The sequence below is a fragment of the Nomascus leucogenys genome, chromosome 1a (assembly GCF_006542625.1).
Source record: "Nomascus leucogenys isolate Asia chromosome 1a, Asia_NLE_v1, whole genome shotgun sequence".
Taxonomy (NCBI): Eukaryota; Metazoa; Chordata; class Mammalia; order Primates; family Hylobatidae; genus Nomascus; species Nomascus leucogenys.
In genome coordinates, this window is record NC_044381.1 from 21,672,052 (window position 1) to 21,689,235 (window position 17,184).

The 17,184-nt window shown below is 37.3% G+C and overlaps 1 protein-coding gene across 9 annotated transcripts in view; it reads left to right on the forward strand.

Moving 5' to 3' along the window:
• FOCAD (focadhesin) overlaps positions 1-17,184 on the forward strand; it is a 319,501-nt gene that overhangs the window by 275,869 nt on the left and 26,448 nt on the right. The window lies entirely within an intron of this gene.

Consider the following 17,184-nt stretch of genomic DNA (forward strand, 5'->3'; position numbering starts at 1 on the left):
TCTTGCCCAAATTATTACTGTGATGGTTGCCAAAAGGTGATTTTTTTTTTTTATTATACTTTAGGTTTTAGGGTACATGTGCACAATGTGCAGGTTTGTTACATATGTATCCATGTGCCATGTTGATTTCCTGCACCCATTAACTCGTCATTTAACATTAGGTATATCTCCTAATGCTGTCCCTCCCCCCTCCCCCCACCCCACAACAGTCCCCGGAATGTGATGTTCCCCTTCCTGTGTCCATGAGTTCTCATTGTTCAATTCCCACCTATGAGTGAGAACATGCGGTGTTTGGTTTTTTGTCCTTGCGATACTTTACTGAGAATGATGTTTTCCAGTTTCATCCATGTCCCTACAAAGGACATGAACTCATCATTTTTTATGGCTGCATAGTATTCCATGGTGTATATGTGCCACATTTTCTTAATCCAGTCTATTGTTGTTGGACATTTGGGTTGGTTCCAACTCTTTGCTATTGTGAATAGTGCCGCAATAAACATACGTGTGCATGTGTTTCTTTATAGCAGCATGATTTATAGTCCTTTGGGTATATACCCAGTAATGGGATGGCTGGGTCAAATGGTATTTCTAGTTCTAGATCCCTGAGGAGTCGCCACACTGACTTCCACAATGGTTGAACTAGTTTACAGTCCCACCAACAGTGTAAAAGTGTTCCTATTTCTCCACATCCTCTCCAGCACCTGTTGTTTCCTGATTTTTTAATGATGGCCATTCTAACTGGTGTGAGACGGTATCTCACTGTGGTTTTGATTTGCATTTCTCTGATGGCCAGTGATGATGAGCATTTCTTCATGTGTTTTTTGGCTGCATAAATGTCTTCTTTTGAGAAGTGTCTGTTCATGTCCTTTGCCCACCTTGCCAAAAGGTGATTTTTAAAAATCCATGAATCCATCTATGTTTTTTTTTACTTTTTTTATTATACTTTAAGTTCTAGGGTACATGTGCACATTGTGCAGGTTCGTTACATATGTATACATGTGCCATGTTGGTGTGCTGCACCCATTAATTAGTCATTTACATTGGGTATATCTCCTAATGCTTTCCCTCCCCCCTCCCCCAACCCCACAACAGGCCCCGGTGTATGATGTTCCCCTTCCTGTGTCCAATGTGTCCAAGTGTTCTCATTGTTCAATTCCCACCTATGAGTGAGAAATGTGGTGTTTGGTTTTTTGTTCTCGTGATGGTTTGCTGAGAATGATGGTTTCCAGCTTCATCTGTGTCCGTACAAAGGACATGAACTCATCCTTTTTTATGGCTGCATAGTATTCCATGGTGTATATGTGCCACATTTTTTTAATCCAGTCTATCGTTGTTAGACATATGGCTTGGTTCCAAGTCTTTGCTATTGTGAATAGTGCCACAATAAACATATGTGTGCACAGAATGGGAGAAAATTTTTGCAATCTACCCATCTATGTTTTTTATTAGGCATTCTGCTGTAAGAAACGGCTCCTCTCTTCTCCTCTCCTCTCCTCTCCTCTCCTCTCCTCTCCTCTCCTCCCTTCCCCTCTCCTCCCCTCCCCTCCTCTTCTCTCTCTCTCCCTCTCTCTCTCTGTATTAGTGTAGACTCCTAAATTCCTATTTTATTTAACTATTCAGTTATCTATTATTTTGATCTTCAACTTGTCCAATAAATTGAACAAAATATTAAATTTGACCAATAAGAACCTCTACAAGTTGGCTCTTGTGTCCTTTTGACATGACCCCCTCATTCTTTGACTGCTTCCTTTGTGGCACAAGAAGATGTCCTAGGTTTATTTTGTACTATCCCCAGCCCTGTAATAGATACTCCAGGTTTCTTTTAGTGGAGCACGGTATTTAGAAGCTAACATCTGTGTGCAAGGCATCTCATTGCTGCTGGGGTAATCTTTGTCTCTAGGCCCTTTCAGTGGACAGAGCTAGGAAATATATGTTCTTGTTCTCTCTCATCTATTTTTATTTCTGTATTTAGCTATATATGTAATGAAAAGGGTTCAATCTGTCTTTCTTTTTGTATTTGTAACTCCCTTCTCTGACAGTAAGAAACTTGACTCTCATTATCCTCAATATATTTATTCATTTGCCCAATCCTCCTGGATGTTAACTAATCTCCTGTCCCTGCTGGACCACTGTCCTAAACTGCCTTCCTCACTCAGGTCTCCACTGGCTGCCACCCTACTTTGTGGCCTTCCTGGTTTTAAGAGGCCTGGGGATATTTTTGCTTTTAATAACAAAATGTTATTGAAATATTCGGTCTTTTTTTTTTTTTCTGGTTCAACAACTTTATTGAATAAATCTTGTTTCCTGCTGTAGTAAGGGAAGGGTCATCACCTAGAGTCACAGAATTGAAGGAAGATCTGAAGAGCTAACTGCTCTTTTATTATCACTTAATCCATCAGTTATCCCTATCATCTTTCTCTTTTTTTTTTTTTTATTATACTTTAGGTTTTAGGGTACATGTGCACAATGTGCAGGTTTGTTACATATGTATCCATGTGCCATGTTGATTTCCTGCACCCATTAGCTCGTCATTTAGCATTAGGTATATCTCCTAATGCTGTCCCTCCCTGCTCCCCCCTCCTACAACAGTTCCCGGAGTGTGATGTTCCCCTTCCGGTGTCCATGAGTTCTCATTGTTCAATTTCCACCTACGAGTGAGAACATGCGGTGTTTGGTTTTTTGTCCTTGCGATAGTTTACTGAGAACGATGTTTTTTAGTTTCATCCATGTCCCTACAAAGGACATGAACTCATCATTTTTTATGGCTGCATAGTATTCCATAGTGTATATGTGCCACGTTTTCTTAATCCAGTCCATCATTGTTGGACATTTGGGTTGGTTCCAAGTCTTTGCTATTGTGAATAGTGCCGCAATAAACATACGTGTGCGTGTGTCTTTATAGCGGCATGATTTATAGTCCTTTGGGTATATACCCAGTAATGGGATGGCTGGGTCAAATGGTATTTCTAGTTCTGGATCCCTGAGGAATCGCCACACTGACTTCCACAATGGTTGAACTAGTTTACAGTCCCACCAACAGTGTAAAAGTGTTCCTATTTCTCCACATCCTCTCCAGCACCTGTTGTTTCCTGCTTTTTTAATGATGGCCATTCTAACTGGTGTGAGATGGTATCTCACTGTGGTTTTGATTTGCATTTCTCTGATGGCCAGTGATGATGAGCATTTCTTCATGTGTTTTTTGGCTGCATAAATGTCTTCTTTTGAGAAGTGTCTGTTCATGTCCTTTGCCCACCTTTTGATGGGGTTGTTTTTTTCTTGTAAATTTGTTTGAGTTCATTGTAGATTCTGGATATTAGCCCTTTGTCAGATGAGTAGGTTGCAAAAATTTTCTCCCATTCTGTAGGTTGCCTGTTCACTCTGATGGTAGTTTCTTTTGCTGTGCAGAAGCTCTTTCGTTTAATTAGATCCCATTTGTCAATTTTGGCTTTTGTTGCCATTGCTTTTGGTGTTTTAGACATGAAGTCCTTACCCACGCCTATGTCCTGAATGGTATTGCCTAGGTTTTCTTGTAGGATTTTAATGGTTTTAGGTCTAACATTTAAGTCTTTAATCCATCTTGAATTAATTTTTGTATAAGGTGTAAGGAAGGGATCCAGTTTCAGCTTTCTACATATGGCTAGCCAGTTTTCCCAGCACCATTTATTAAATAGGGAATCCTTTCCCCATTTCTTGTTTTTGTCAGATTTGTCAAAGATCAGATAGTTGTAGATATGTGGCATCATTTCTGAGGGCTCCCAAAATCTCCTTAAGCAGATTAGCAACTTCAGCAAAGTCTCAGGATACAAAATCAATGTACAAAAATCACAAGCATTCTTGTACACCAATCACAGACAAACAGAGAGCCAAATCATGAGTGAACTCCCATTCACAATTGCTTCAAAGAGAATCAAATACCTAGGAATCCAACTTACAAGGGATGTGAAAGACCTCTTCAAGGAGAACTACAAACCACTGCTCAATGAAATAAAAGAGGATACAAACAAATGGAAGAACATTCCATGCTCATGGGTTGGAAGAATCAATATCGTGAAAATGGCCCTACTGCCCAAGGTAATTTATAGATTCAATGCCATCCCCATCAAGCTACCAATGACTTTCTTCACAGAATTGGAAAAAACTACTTTAAAGTTCATATGGAAACAATAAAGAGTCCGCATCACCAAGTCAATCCTAAGCCAAAAGAACAAAGCTGGAGGCATCACGCTACCTGACTTCAAACTATACTACAAGGCTACAGTAACCAAAACAGCATGGTACTGGTACCACAACAGAGACATAGATCAATGGAAATATTCGGTCTTAAGATAGAAAACCTATCGACCTTTAGTGTCTGTCTGACGTATCAGAATCATGAATTGATTTTAAAAACTGTCTTGATTGTAGTTTCTTTCAGAGGGCTAGGCATCTCCTAGTTCCCACTAATAGGCAATGCTGTAATTCTCTCTGCCTGTGTTTTCTATGGACTTAGTGCAGAAAAAATCGTACTCATCCTTTTCATCTTGATTTAAATATTCTTTCCTTGGTGGGGGAAGATAGGGGCTTCTGTGATGTTCCCAGATTAAGTTAGATTACTTATGTGATACTTTCCTATATATTTTCATGGTGCTTAATATATGTGTCATCATTTTCATAATTATTTATACTTCTTTGTTTAAACTCTCTTTCCCACTAGGTGTGATTTCCTCAATGGACAGGAAGAATAGCTGTGTTTTATCATAAATACTTAGAACAGATTGGCATGTAATAGTTTTCTAATATTTGTTGATCTATAACTTTAAACATATACACATATATGTAATATATATACATACATACATGCATACATACATACACTAGATAATTCTAAGCTAAGTTACCTGTAAGCAGTATTTAGCTGGAGAAAGTAAAGATATGTCCAAACCACAAAAGCAATATGCTAGCAATGGAAAATATACAGACTCAGGCTGTTAGTCTACTTGTTGCCAGACTTTTACTCTAAGGGTTACACATGTGAATTGTGGCATTGGGATCTGATCCTCTGTGTAGCCAAAGTATGTGCAATAATGGGTCCTGTTGTAATGCACTATGTTCAGATATACCGTTTATATTAGGGTTCTTTGAGGCTGTCAACTAAATGAGAGATTTAAAGTAACTTTGTTTCCAGGTTTTACAACATCTGGATCTTTTTAACAAGTACTGTTAGGCCTTCTCAGTTCCAAATCCATTGTCCGTAAAGCATTTCATTATTTCTTTTTATCTAAAAAACTTGTTTGAAAGACAAAGCATTGTAATAAAGGAACTGATCATTCCTGTTGTTTAGATGTGGATTCTTTTATCCAGTGCTAAAGATCTCTGGAGAAGGAACTAGTTCACTGTGTTCTCCCTTGGCTTTGGGACTCCCTCTCTTTCTTTCCATACCTCCCCTAAAATGCATGAAACTGCCAAATATTTTCTCCATTTCCAACAGTTACTATAATTCCTCTCATTCCAGTTAGTGTCCGAATGAGTTCCCTACAAATAGTGGAAAATTTTTTGTGAGTCTAGTTATACTACTCAGTACTGATTCTTTGCCCTTTTAAATGTGGAAGATTTATTTCATTATTGGACTGATGTGATTTTTCAACCCTATTCTCCATTTTACAAATTTTCTTTGTTGCTGATACTTGCATGTATATGAGGTCAATTCTAGTGAATATAGAAGCAACATGTAAAGTGCAGTTATTGGTGAAAGTTGTCCTGTCAAAGGAGAGCTCATTATCTTAAGAATAAAACATCTGGAAAATGGTCATATTTCACATGGGGCCCTGGTATTAGAAGACAGGTTGGACACCTTGCCTGTTTCCCTAGATCCTCTGGAAACTCCAAAATCTTTGTAGTGGATTCTCTCAAAGTGCCTGGAAAAAAATTTTTACGTAATTTTGAAAATACTCAATCTCTGAGAGTTTTTTTAAGTAGAAATCTATTTATGAATTAATAATTTCCAGTACAGAATTGGATGCATTGTTCTTAAATGGAGAGACGTAATTCTTGCATAGATATTTACTATAATGTCTGCCAGTTTATCAACTTATTCTATGAATCATGTGCTAAGAAAACCCAAAAAGCAACTTAATTTTTGTGTTTTCTTTTGTGTGAAATCAAAGACTGCAATCTGCAGCCAATGTTGTGTAGAGATACTTAGCGCATATGTGTAATCAGCATGGAGTTATGTGAATAGACAACCAGTTAACTCCTATCACAGCATTTTTTTATCACATAAGTTATTACACCTGATTTTGCCTTGCTTGTTTGTTCTCACATTAGAATATAAGCTCCACGAGCACAGGGACCTATTCTGTCTTGTTCAACACTGTCTCCACTGCTAGAATCAGTACCTGATACCTAATAGATACTCCGTAAATAGTTGAATGAATGAATGTGTTTATAAATGTATTTACTTTATTTGTCAGAATTTTTTTTTTCCTTATAATAGCAGTGGTTGGCCAGATGCGGTGGCTCATGCCTGTAATCCCAGCACTTTGGGAAGCTGAGGCAGGCAGATCGCCTAAGGTCAGGAGTTCGAGACCAGCCTGGCCAACATGGTGAAACCACGTCTATACAGAAAATACAAAAAATTAGCCAGGTATGGTGGTGCGCACCTGTAGTCCCAGCTACTCAGGAGGCTGAGGCAGGAGAATCGCTTGAGCCTGGGTGTCAGAGTGAGCCAAGTTAGTGCTGCTGCACTTACTTGCAGTGAACCAAGATAGTGCTACTGCACTTCAGCCTGGGTGACAGAGTAAGACTCTGTCTCAAAAAAGAAAAAAAAATAATAATAATAGCAATGATTAACTCTCTAATAATATTTCTTGAACTCCCAATATTACATCTCAAGATGGAACAGAACTAAAACACCAATTACTGGTAGCATAGCACAGAAGAGTGGCAGGTGTGTTGAGCATCAACATTTTTTTTTTTGAGATGGAGTCTTCCTCTGTTGCCAGGCTGGAGGGCAGTGGCATGATCTTGGCTCACTGCAACCTCCGCCTCCTGGGTTCAAGCGATTCTTCTGCCTCAGCCTCCCAAGTAGCTGGGACTACAGGCGCATGATACCACACCCAGCTAATTTTTGTATTTTTAGTAGAGACAGGCTTTCACCATGTTGGCCAGGATGGTCTTGATCTCTTGACCTCATGATCCATCCTCCTCAGCCTCCCAAAGTGCTGGGATTACAGGCGTGAGCCAGAGCATCAACATTTTTAAAAAGGGAAAGAGTGTTTGTTGGAGCAGAGAGAAGCATCACTGGAAGGCACACTGCTATACCTGTTGGCAGGAGGGAGCAGGTTAGTGGGTCGCTAGCCTAAGGAAATGTGCTGATTTTTGAGAAGGTGCTGATGGGAAATAAGTCTAAAATACGGGAGAAAGGCCTAGATTAGAAGCATGGATTTATATTCATCAACATATAAGTAATATTTGAAACTGTGAAAGTAGATGAACTTTCACAAAGGAAGAACACCGAAGCTTAAGGAAGCAGTTACTTCAGGAATGAGGGCATGGTACTCTTTTATATGGAAAAGTATGGAAAGAAAGACTGAGAAAATGCCCTTGAATTTGGCATTTAGATGGCCATTAGAAATTTTAGCCAGGGCAATTTTGGTGGAGTGGCAGGGCCAATGTCTATGTAGCAGTCGTGTTAGGGTACTTTTTATTCCAGAAAGCGATGACTCTGACTTCAGTTGACTCACAAATACTTGTTGCAAGGATTCTTAGGTTTCACAGAAATCCAAAGTCAGAAACTTTATTTTTGGGAGTATCAAGAATAGAAAGATATCAGGTGCCAAGACTGTATCTCTCTTTTTCTCTTTTTCATGGGCTGCATGGTATCAGTTTCTCTTGTGGTTTCTACGTTTCTTCTAAAGACTCATCCATCCCTTTCTAAGCTTCTTATGCTTTTTTCGGTGATAAAATATATACAACATGCCATTTTAACCATTTGAAAGTTCTCCGTGGCGTTTAGTGCATTTACAATGTTGTAGTGCCATCACGACTATTTCCAGAATGTCTTCATTACCCTAGTAGGAAACATTAAGCCCATTGAACAGTTGTTCCCCATTTCCCATTTCTCCAAGACCCTAGCAACCAATAATTTGCTTTCTGTCTCTATGTATTCTCCTTTCCTTTAAATGTCATTTAAATGGAACCATACAATATGTGGCCTTTGTGTTTGGCTTCTTTCACTTGGTATAATGTTTTCAAGGTTCATTTTTGTTGTAGCAAGTATCAGTACTTCATTCATTTTTAGAGCTGAATAAAAATCCTTTGCATGGGTATGCCACATTTTATTTATGCATCAGTTTATGGACATTTGGGTTGTTTCTACCTTTTGGCTATTGCAAGTGATGCTGTAATGAATATTTGTGTACAAGTTTTGGGTTGAACACCTTTTTTCAATTCTCTTGGTGTATATATCTCTAGAAGGGGAATTGCTGGGTAATTCTGCTTAACTTTTTGAGGAATACCAAACTGTTTTTCCACAGTGGCTGCACTGTTTTGCATTCTTGCAAGCAATATAGGAGGGTTCCAATTTCTCCACGTTTTCGCCAACACTTATTTTCCATTATTATTATCGTTGCCAACTAATTGGCTGTGAAGTGGTATCTCATGTGATTTGGGTTTGCATTTCCCTAATGACTAATAAATGTTTAGTATCTTTTCATGTACTTATTAGCCATTTGTATATCTTCTTGGAGAATTATCTGTTCAAGTCCTTTGCCTATTTTAAAAAAAAATAAATTGCCTGTTGTCGAGTTGTAAGAGTTCTTTGTATATTCTGGAAAATAGACCCTTATTTATAATTTGCAAATTCTGCCATTCTATAGATTGTCTTTCATTTACTTGATAATACCCTTTAATGAACAAAGTTTTTAACTTCGACAGAATCCAGTTTATCTGCTTTTCTTTCGTTGCTCAGGTTTTTAGTGCCATATCTGTGAATCCATTGCCAAATCCAAGGTCAAAGATTTACCCGTGTGTTTTCTTCTAGGAGTTTGATTGGTTCAGTTCTTATATTTAAGCTGTTAACCCATTTTGAGTTAATTTTTGTATTTAGTGTTAGGTAGGGACCTAGCTTCATTCTTTCGCATGTGAGTATCTAGTTGTCTCAGCACCATTTATTGAAGAAATCATTATTTCCCTCATTGAAGGATCTTGGCACCCTTGTCAAAAATCAATTGGGTATAAATATATGCATAATTTCTACTCTCAAGAGTCCAGAAATAAACCTATACACTGGTCTATATGTCTGTCTTTATATGTACTAATACCACACTGTTTTGATTACTATAGCTGTATAGTAAGATTAGTGTGCATGAGTTCTCCACATTTTTCTTTTTTCAAGATTTTTTTTTAGGTATTTGGGGCACCACATGAATTTGAGGATTGACTTTTTCATTTCAGTGGAGAGGACTCTTAGAATTTTGATAGGGATTGCATTGAATGTATGGATCACTTTGGGTAGTATTATAATCTTAGAATATTCAGTATTCGAATCTGTGAGCACAAGATGTCCTTCTATTTATTTAGGGCTGCTTTAATCTCTTTAGCATGTTCTATACTTTTTGGTGTATAAGTCTTTACCCTTGGTGAAATTTATTCCCAGATATTTCATTCTTTTGAGTGCTATTGCAAGTGGAATTGTTTCTTAATTTCTTTTTCAGATTATTCACTGCCAGAATATAAAAACACAACTAATTTTTGTGTGTTGGTCTTATAACCTGCAACTTTATTGAATTCCTTTATTAACTCTATTAGTTTTTAAAAAGATTCTTTGGGATTTTCTCTATATAGGATCATATCATTTACAAATATAGTTTTATCTCTTCCTTTCCAATCTGAATGCCTTTCCTTTTCTTGTCTAATTGCTCCGGTTAGAACATCCAGTACAAAGTGGTGAAACTGGGAATCCTGTCTTGTACTTGATTGTAGAGAAAAAGCTTTCAGTTTTTCACCACTGAGTATGATTTAACTGTGAGTTTTTCACAATTTTTCTTTATCATGTTAAGATAGTATTATGAGTGTTTTTTATCGGAAAACAGTGTTTGTCAGTGCTTTTTCTGTGTCAATTGAAATAGTCCTATGGGCTTTTTTCCTTTGCACTATTAATGTTATATATTACCCTGATGGATTTTCTTATGTTGAACAACCTTTGCATTCCTAGGATAAATCATGTTTGATCATAGTATATAATTTTTTTAATATGCTGTTGGATTCTGTTTGCTAGTGTTGAGAATTTTTGCATCTATATTCATAATATGTATCAGTCTCTGGTTTTCCTTTTTTATGATGTCTACGATATCAGGATAATGCTGATCTCTTAGAATAAGTTAGGAAATACTCCCTTCTCCTATTTTTTGAAATAAATTGAGAAAGATTGGTGTTAATTCTTTACGTGTCTGGGAGAATTCACCAATGAAGCCCCCTGGTCTTGAACTTTTCTTTGTTGGGAAATATTTGATTGCTGATACAATCTCTTTACTTGTTATAGGTCTGTTAAATTTTCTATGCATTCCTGACTCAGTTTTAATAATTTGTATGCTTCTAGGAATTTTTTGATTTAATCTATATTGTCTAATCTATTGGCATACAGTTTTTCATAGAATTCTCTTATAATCCTTTTTATTTCTGCAAGGTCCATACAAATGTTTCCATATTCATTTCTGATTTTATTTGCATGTTCTCTATGTTTTTTTCTTAGTCTAGCTAACAGTTTGCCAATTTTGTTTGTCTTTTCTAAGTTCCAATTTTTGGTTCTGTTGTTTGTATTGTTTTCTTTTTTTCTTTTTTTTTTTGAGAGAGTTGGAGTATTGCTCTGTCACCCAGGCTGGAGTACAGTGGCATGATCTCAGCTCACTGCAACCTCCGCCTCCTGGGTTCAAGTGATTCTCCTGCCTCAGCCTCCTGAGTAGCTGGGATTACAGGCGTCTGCCACCATGCCCAGCTAATTTTTGTATTTTTAGTAGAGACGGGGTTTGACCATGCTGTCCAGGCTGGTCTCGAACTCCTGATGTCAGGTGATCTGACTACCTCCGCCTCCCAAAGTGTTGGGATTACAGGCGTGAGCCACCTTGCCCGGCCTGTTTTCTTATTCTGTACTTAATTATCTCCACTCTAAACTTCATTGTTTCCTTCCTCTACCTTTGGGTATATTTGCTCTTCTTTTTCAAGTTCTTTGAGGCATAAAGTTAGGGATATTGATTAGAATTATTTCTACTTTTTAAAATGCCTTTTTAAAACAGACACTTATTGCTATAGATCTCCCCCAGTACACTGTATTTGTGCAATTCCATAACTTATGGCATTTTTATTTTTATTTTCATTTGTCTCAAAGTATTTTATAATTTCCCTGTGATTTCTTCTTTAAGCCATTGGTCATTTAAGAATATCTTTTTTACTTTCCATTTATTAGTGAGTTTTCCAGTTTTTTTGGAAATCTGTTCTTGATTTCTATTCCATTGTGTTTATGAAAATACTTGGTATGGTTTTAGTCTTTTAAAATTTATTGAGACTTGTTTTGTGGTCTGACATGTGGTAAGTCTTAGAGAATGTTCCATGTGCTCTTGAAATGAGTGTGTATTCTGATGGTGTTGAGTGGAACTGTTCTAGCTATGCCAGCTAGGTCTCTCTGGTTTATACTGTTGATTAGTAAGGATCCTTTATATCCTCATTAATCATATGTCTAGATATTCTATCTAGTATTGAAGGTAGAGTATTGAAGCCTCCAACTGTTACCGTAGAGCTGTCTATTTCTCCTTTCAATTCTGTCAGTGTTTATGTATTTGGGGGCTCTACTGTTTGATTTGTATGTGTTTATAATTGTTAAATTTCTTGATTAATTTAATTTGAATTGATTCCAACTGAGCATCAACAACATACAAAAATTCTGCTGCTATAAAGTTCTATTTCTCCCTTTTATGTTGTTATTGTTCCAAATTACATGTGTATACATTATGTGCCTATTAATGTAGATTTATAATCATTGTTTTATGCATTTGCCTTTTAAGTTACATAGTAAGTGAAAAGGGGAGTTATAAAACAAAAATATAATAGTAATGGCTTTTATATTTACCTATGTAATTACTTTTACCAGAATTATTTATTTCTTTGTATAGCTTCAAATTATTATCTAGATTACTATTTAGTGTCCTTTTATTTTAGCCTTAAGGACTCCCATTAACATTTCTTGTAGGGCATGTCTATGGGTAACAAACTCCCTCAACTTTGTTTTTCTGTATATATCTTAATTTCTCCCTAATACTTGAATTACAGTTTTGTTGGATATAGCATTTTTCGATGACAGTTTTTTTTTTTCTTTCAGTAAAAAGTGTTATCCTGTTCCTTACTGGACTCCATGGTTTCTGATGAAAAATGAGCTGTTAATCTTACTGGGAATCCTTTGTATGTGATGAATCACTTCTCTTTGCTGCTTTCAAGATTTTCTGTCTTTGTCTTTTAAAAATTTGACTACAGTACGTCTTAGTGTGGATCTCTTTGCCTTTATCTTTCTTAGACTTTGTTGAGCTTCTTGAATGTATGGATTTGTGTCTTTTTTATTAAATTGGAGAAGTTTTCGGCCATTACTTTTTCAAATACTCATTCTGCCCCTTTCTCTCCTATCCTTCTGGGATTCCTGTTATGCCTACATTGGTATGCTTGATGTATCCTTAGGCTCATACTTTTCATCTTTCTTTCTTCTCTGTAGACTGAGTGATTTCAGTTGACATATCTTTATGTGAGCTGATTCTTTTGCCTGCTGAAGTCTGCTGTTTAATCCCTCTAGTGAGTTTTTCATTGCAGTTACTGTACTTTTTAGAGTACAGAACTCTATAATTTGTTTGTTTCTTTTAAAAAAGAATTCTTTTTGATATTCTCTTTTTTCTTTTCTTGTATTGTTCTCCTGGTTTCTTTTAGTTCTTTGTCCATAATTTTCTTTAGCTGAATATATTAAAGAGAGTTGCTTTCAAGTCTTTGTCTAGTAAGTCCAATGTCTTTGCCTCCTCTGAGACATTTTCTGTTAATTTCTTCTGTGAAATGACAAAGCTTCCTTGTTTCATTTTATGCTCCATAATTTTTTGAAAACTAGACTTTTTTGAATGTTAAAATTCAGTTTTATTCCAAGAATAAAACCAAATATTGTAAAATATGTAACATAAAATTTAACTTTTAAATATACAATTTTATGACATCAAGCATTAATGTGACATTAAACATTAATTAATCAATAATCACCATCATCCAGCTTCAGAACTTTGAAAACTGAACATTTTGGATATTATAACAGGGTAACTTTGAGTATTAGAGTCTTTCTTTTCCTCATTGTTTGTTTTCGTTTCTTGCTGTGGGCTATGTTCAGTGACTTCTCAAAATTGTAAAGCCTGTCTGTATTCTTTCTCTCTGAAGGCTCTATTCTTTTAGCCAGTGATTAGCTAGTGTCTGATGGAGATTTCCTTGAACACCAGAAGTCAAAAAAAGGAAAACAAAAAAGACTCTGCCTTTTCTCCATAATGTGATTATTACACATTGCATGCCTATATCAAAATATCTCATGTGCTCCATGTCCCATAAATATATACACCTACTGTGTACCCACAAAATCAAAAATTAAAAAAAACTCTGCTGCCACTTCTGCTTCGACTTGTTTTTATCTCTACCAATTATGCTGCTATTTCTGAATATGCATGTTCTTTTTAAAAAAATTGTAGTGATAAGTACGTAACATAAAATGTACCCTCATAACCATTTTTTTTAAATTTTTTTTGGGGGGGACAGTTTTGCTCTTGTTGCTCAGGCTGGAGTACAGTGGTGCAATCTTGGCTCACCATAACCTCCACCTCCTGGGTTCAAGCAATTCTCCTGCCCCAGCCTCCTGAGTAACGGAGATTACAGGCATGCACCACCATGCCTGGTTAATTTTTTGTATTTTTAGTAGAGATGAGATGGAATTTCTCCATTCAATAGTGTTAATGTGAATGTATATTCATATTGTTATGAAACAGATCTCCAGAACTTTTCAGAACTTAGAAAACTGAAACTCCAGCCATTAAACAATAACTCCCTTTCCCCCACCCCTCTCCCTAGCCCCTAGTAACCACCATTCTATTTTCTTTTTCTATGAATTTGACTACTTTAGATACTTCATATAAATGGAATCATACTTTTTTTGTGTGTGAATGGCTAATTTAATGTAATGGCCTTAAGTTTCATCCATGCTATAGCATCTAACATGATTTTCTTTCTTTATAAGACTGAATAATTTTCTATGTTATGTATATACTGCATTTTGTTTATTCATTCTTTCATCAGTGGACATTTGGGTTGCTTTTACCAATTGGCTATTGTGAAAAATGCTGCTGTGAACATGAGTTTGCAAGATCTCTTCATAATCTTGCTTTCAATTTCTTTCGGATATATACCTAAAAGGTTACTGGATTATATGGTAGTTCTAGTTATAATTTTGTATTTACATAAAATAATGTGTAACTTTTTAAGGAACTGCCATACTGTTTTATATAGTGGTCACGTTATTTTATAATCCTACCAAGTGTACATGAGGGTTCCAATATCTCCATATCCTTGCCAACACTTTTTATTTTCTGGTGTTTTTGTTGCTATTGTTTTTATAGCAACCAACAGGTTTTAATAGGTAGGGGCTGATACCTCATTGTGGCTTTGATTTGGTTTGGTTTTTTCCCTTCTGATTAGTGATATTGGTTATCTTCATATGCTTGTTGGACATTTCTATATCGTCTTTGGGAAAATGTCTAAGTTCTTTGCCCATTTTTATATGCTCCTCTTTTTTTCTGTGCTACTCCTTTTTTAGCTGCTCTTTTTTCCTTTTGTTGATTCTCCCTCTGCCCTCTCTTTTTCAGTTTCTGGTTGTTCTGCTTTTCCTGCTAATTCTGCATGTGCTTCTCTTTTCTCCTATGCTTCTTTCTGCTGTTTTTCATTTTTCTTTCTCTGCCTTTTTCAGTATCTATTCATTTTGCCTCTATTCCTCTTTTTCAACTTCTGTTAATTCTGTTACTTTTTCTGCTGATTCCACATAGCTTCTCCTTTTTGCAGCTATTTTCCTTCTATTGACTCTGCCCTATTTCTTCTTCCACCTTTTCAGTGTGCCGATTTTACCTCTGCTTCTCCTTGTTCCCGTGCTTCTCCTTTCTGCAGCTATTTTACCTTCTGCTGACTTTGCCTTGTTCGGGTTCCCTCTTCTTTCAGCATCTGCTGATGTGGCCACTGCTCCTTGTTCCTGTGCTTCTCCTTTGTGCAGCTGATTTACCTTCTGCTGACTTTGCCTGGTTTTACTTCCCTCTTCTTTCAGCATCTGCTGATGTGGTCTCTGCTTCTCCTTTTTCCCATGTTTCTCCTTTCTGCAGCTGTTTTTTTTTCTTCTGCTCACTCTTGCTTCCCCCCTTTTAGCATCTGCTAATTTGGTCTCTGCTTCTCTTTTTTCCTATGCTTCTCATTTCTGCTGCTGTTTTCACTTTTTCTAACTCTGCCCTACTTCCCCCTTCTTTCAGCATTTGTTGATGTGGCCCCTGCTTCTTTTTCCTGTGTTTCTCCTTTCTGTAGCTATTTTTCCTCCAGCTGACCCTACCCTGCTTTTGCTTCCACCTTTTGGCATCTGCTAATTTGGCCCCTGCTTCTCCTTTTACGTATGCTTCTCATTTCTGCTGCTGTTTTCACTTTTGCTGACTCTGCCCTACTTCCCCCTTCTTTCAACATCTGTTCATGGCCTCTGCTTCTCCTTTTTCCTATGTTTCTCCTTTCTGCAGCTGTTTTTTTCCTGCTGACTCTTGCTTCCCCTTTTTAGCATCTGCTAATTTGGTCTCTGCTTCTCCTTTTTCCTACGCTTCTCATTTCTGCTGCTGTTTTCACTTTTGCTGAGTCTGCCCTACTTCCCCCTTCTTTCAGCATCTGTTTATGGCTTCTGCTTCTCCTTTTTCCTATGTTTCTCCTTTCTGCAGCTGTTTTTTTCCTGCTGACTCTTGCTTCCCCATTTTAGCATCTGCTAATTTGGTCTTTGCTTCTCCTTTTTCCTATGCTTCTCATTTAAGCTGCTGTTTTCACTTTTGCTGACTCTGCCCTACTTCCCCCTTCTTTCAACATCTGTTCATGGCCTCTGCTTCTCCTTTTTCCTATGTTTCTCCTTTCTGCAGCTGTTTTTTTCCTGCTGACTCTTGCTTCCCCTTTTTAGCATCTGCTAATTTGGTCTCTGCTTCTCCTTTTTCCTACGCTTCTCATTTCTGCTGCTGTTTTCACTTTTGCTGAGTCTGCCCTACTTCCCCCTTCTTTCAGCATCTGTTTATGGCTTCTGCTTCTCCTTTTTCCTATGTTTCTCCTTTCTGCAGCTGTTTTTTTCCTGCTGACTCTTGCTTCCCCATTTTAGCATCTGCTAATTTGGTCTTTGCTTCTCCTTTTTCCTATGCTTCTCATTTAAGCTGCTGTTTTCACTTTTGCTGACTCTGCCCTACTTCCCCCTTCTTTCAACATCTGTTCATGGCCTCTGCTTCTCCTTTTTCCTATGTTTCTCCTTTCTGCAGCTGTTTTTTTCCTGCTGACTCTTGCTTCCCCTTTTTAGCATCTGCTAATTTGGTCTCTGCTTCTCCTTTTTCCTACGCTTCTCATTTCTGCTGCTGTTTTCACTTTTGCTGAGTCTGCCCTACTTCCCCCTTCTTTCAGCATCTGTTTATGGCTTCTGCTTCTCCTTTTTCCTATGTTTCTCCTTTCTGCAGCTGTTTTTTTCCTGCTGACTCTTGCTTCCCCATTTTAGCATCTGCTAATTTGGTCTTTGCTTCTCCTTTTTCCTATGCTTCTCATTTAAGCTGCTGTTTTCACTTTTGCTGACTCTGCCCTACTTCCCCCTTCTTTCAACATCTGTTCATGGCCTCTGCTTCTCCTTTTTCCTATGTTTCTCCTTTCTGCAGCTGTTTTTTTCCTGCTGACTCTTGCTTCCCCTTTTTAGCATCTGCTAATTTGGTCTCTGCTTCTCCTTTTTCCTATGCTTCTCATTTCTGCTGCTGTTTTCACTTTTGCTGAGTCTGCCCTACTTCCCCCTTCTTTCAGTATGTGTTCATGGCCTCTGCTTCTCCTTTTTCCTATGTTTCTCCTTTCTGCAGCTGTTTTTTTCCTGTTGACTCTTGCTTCCCCATTTTA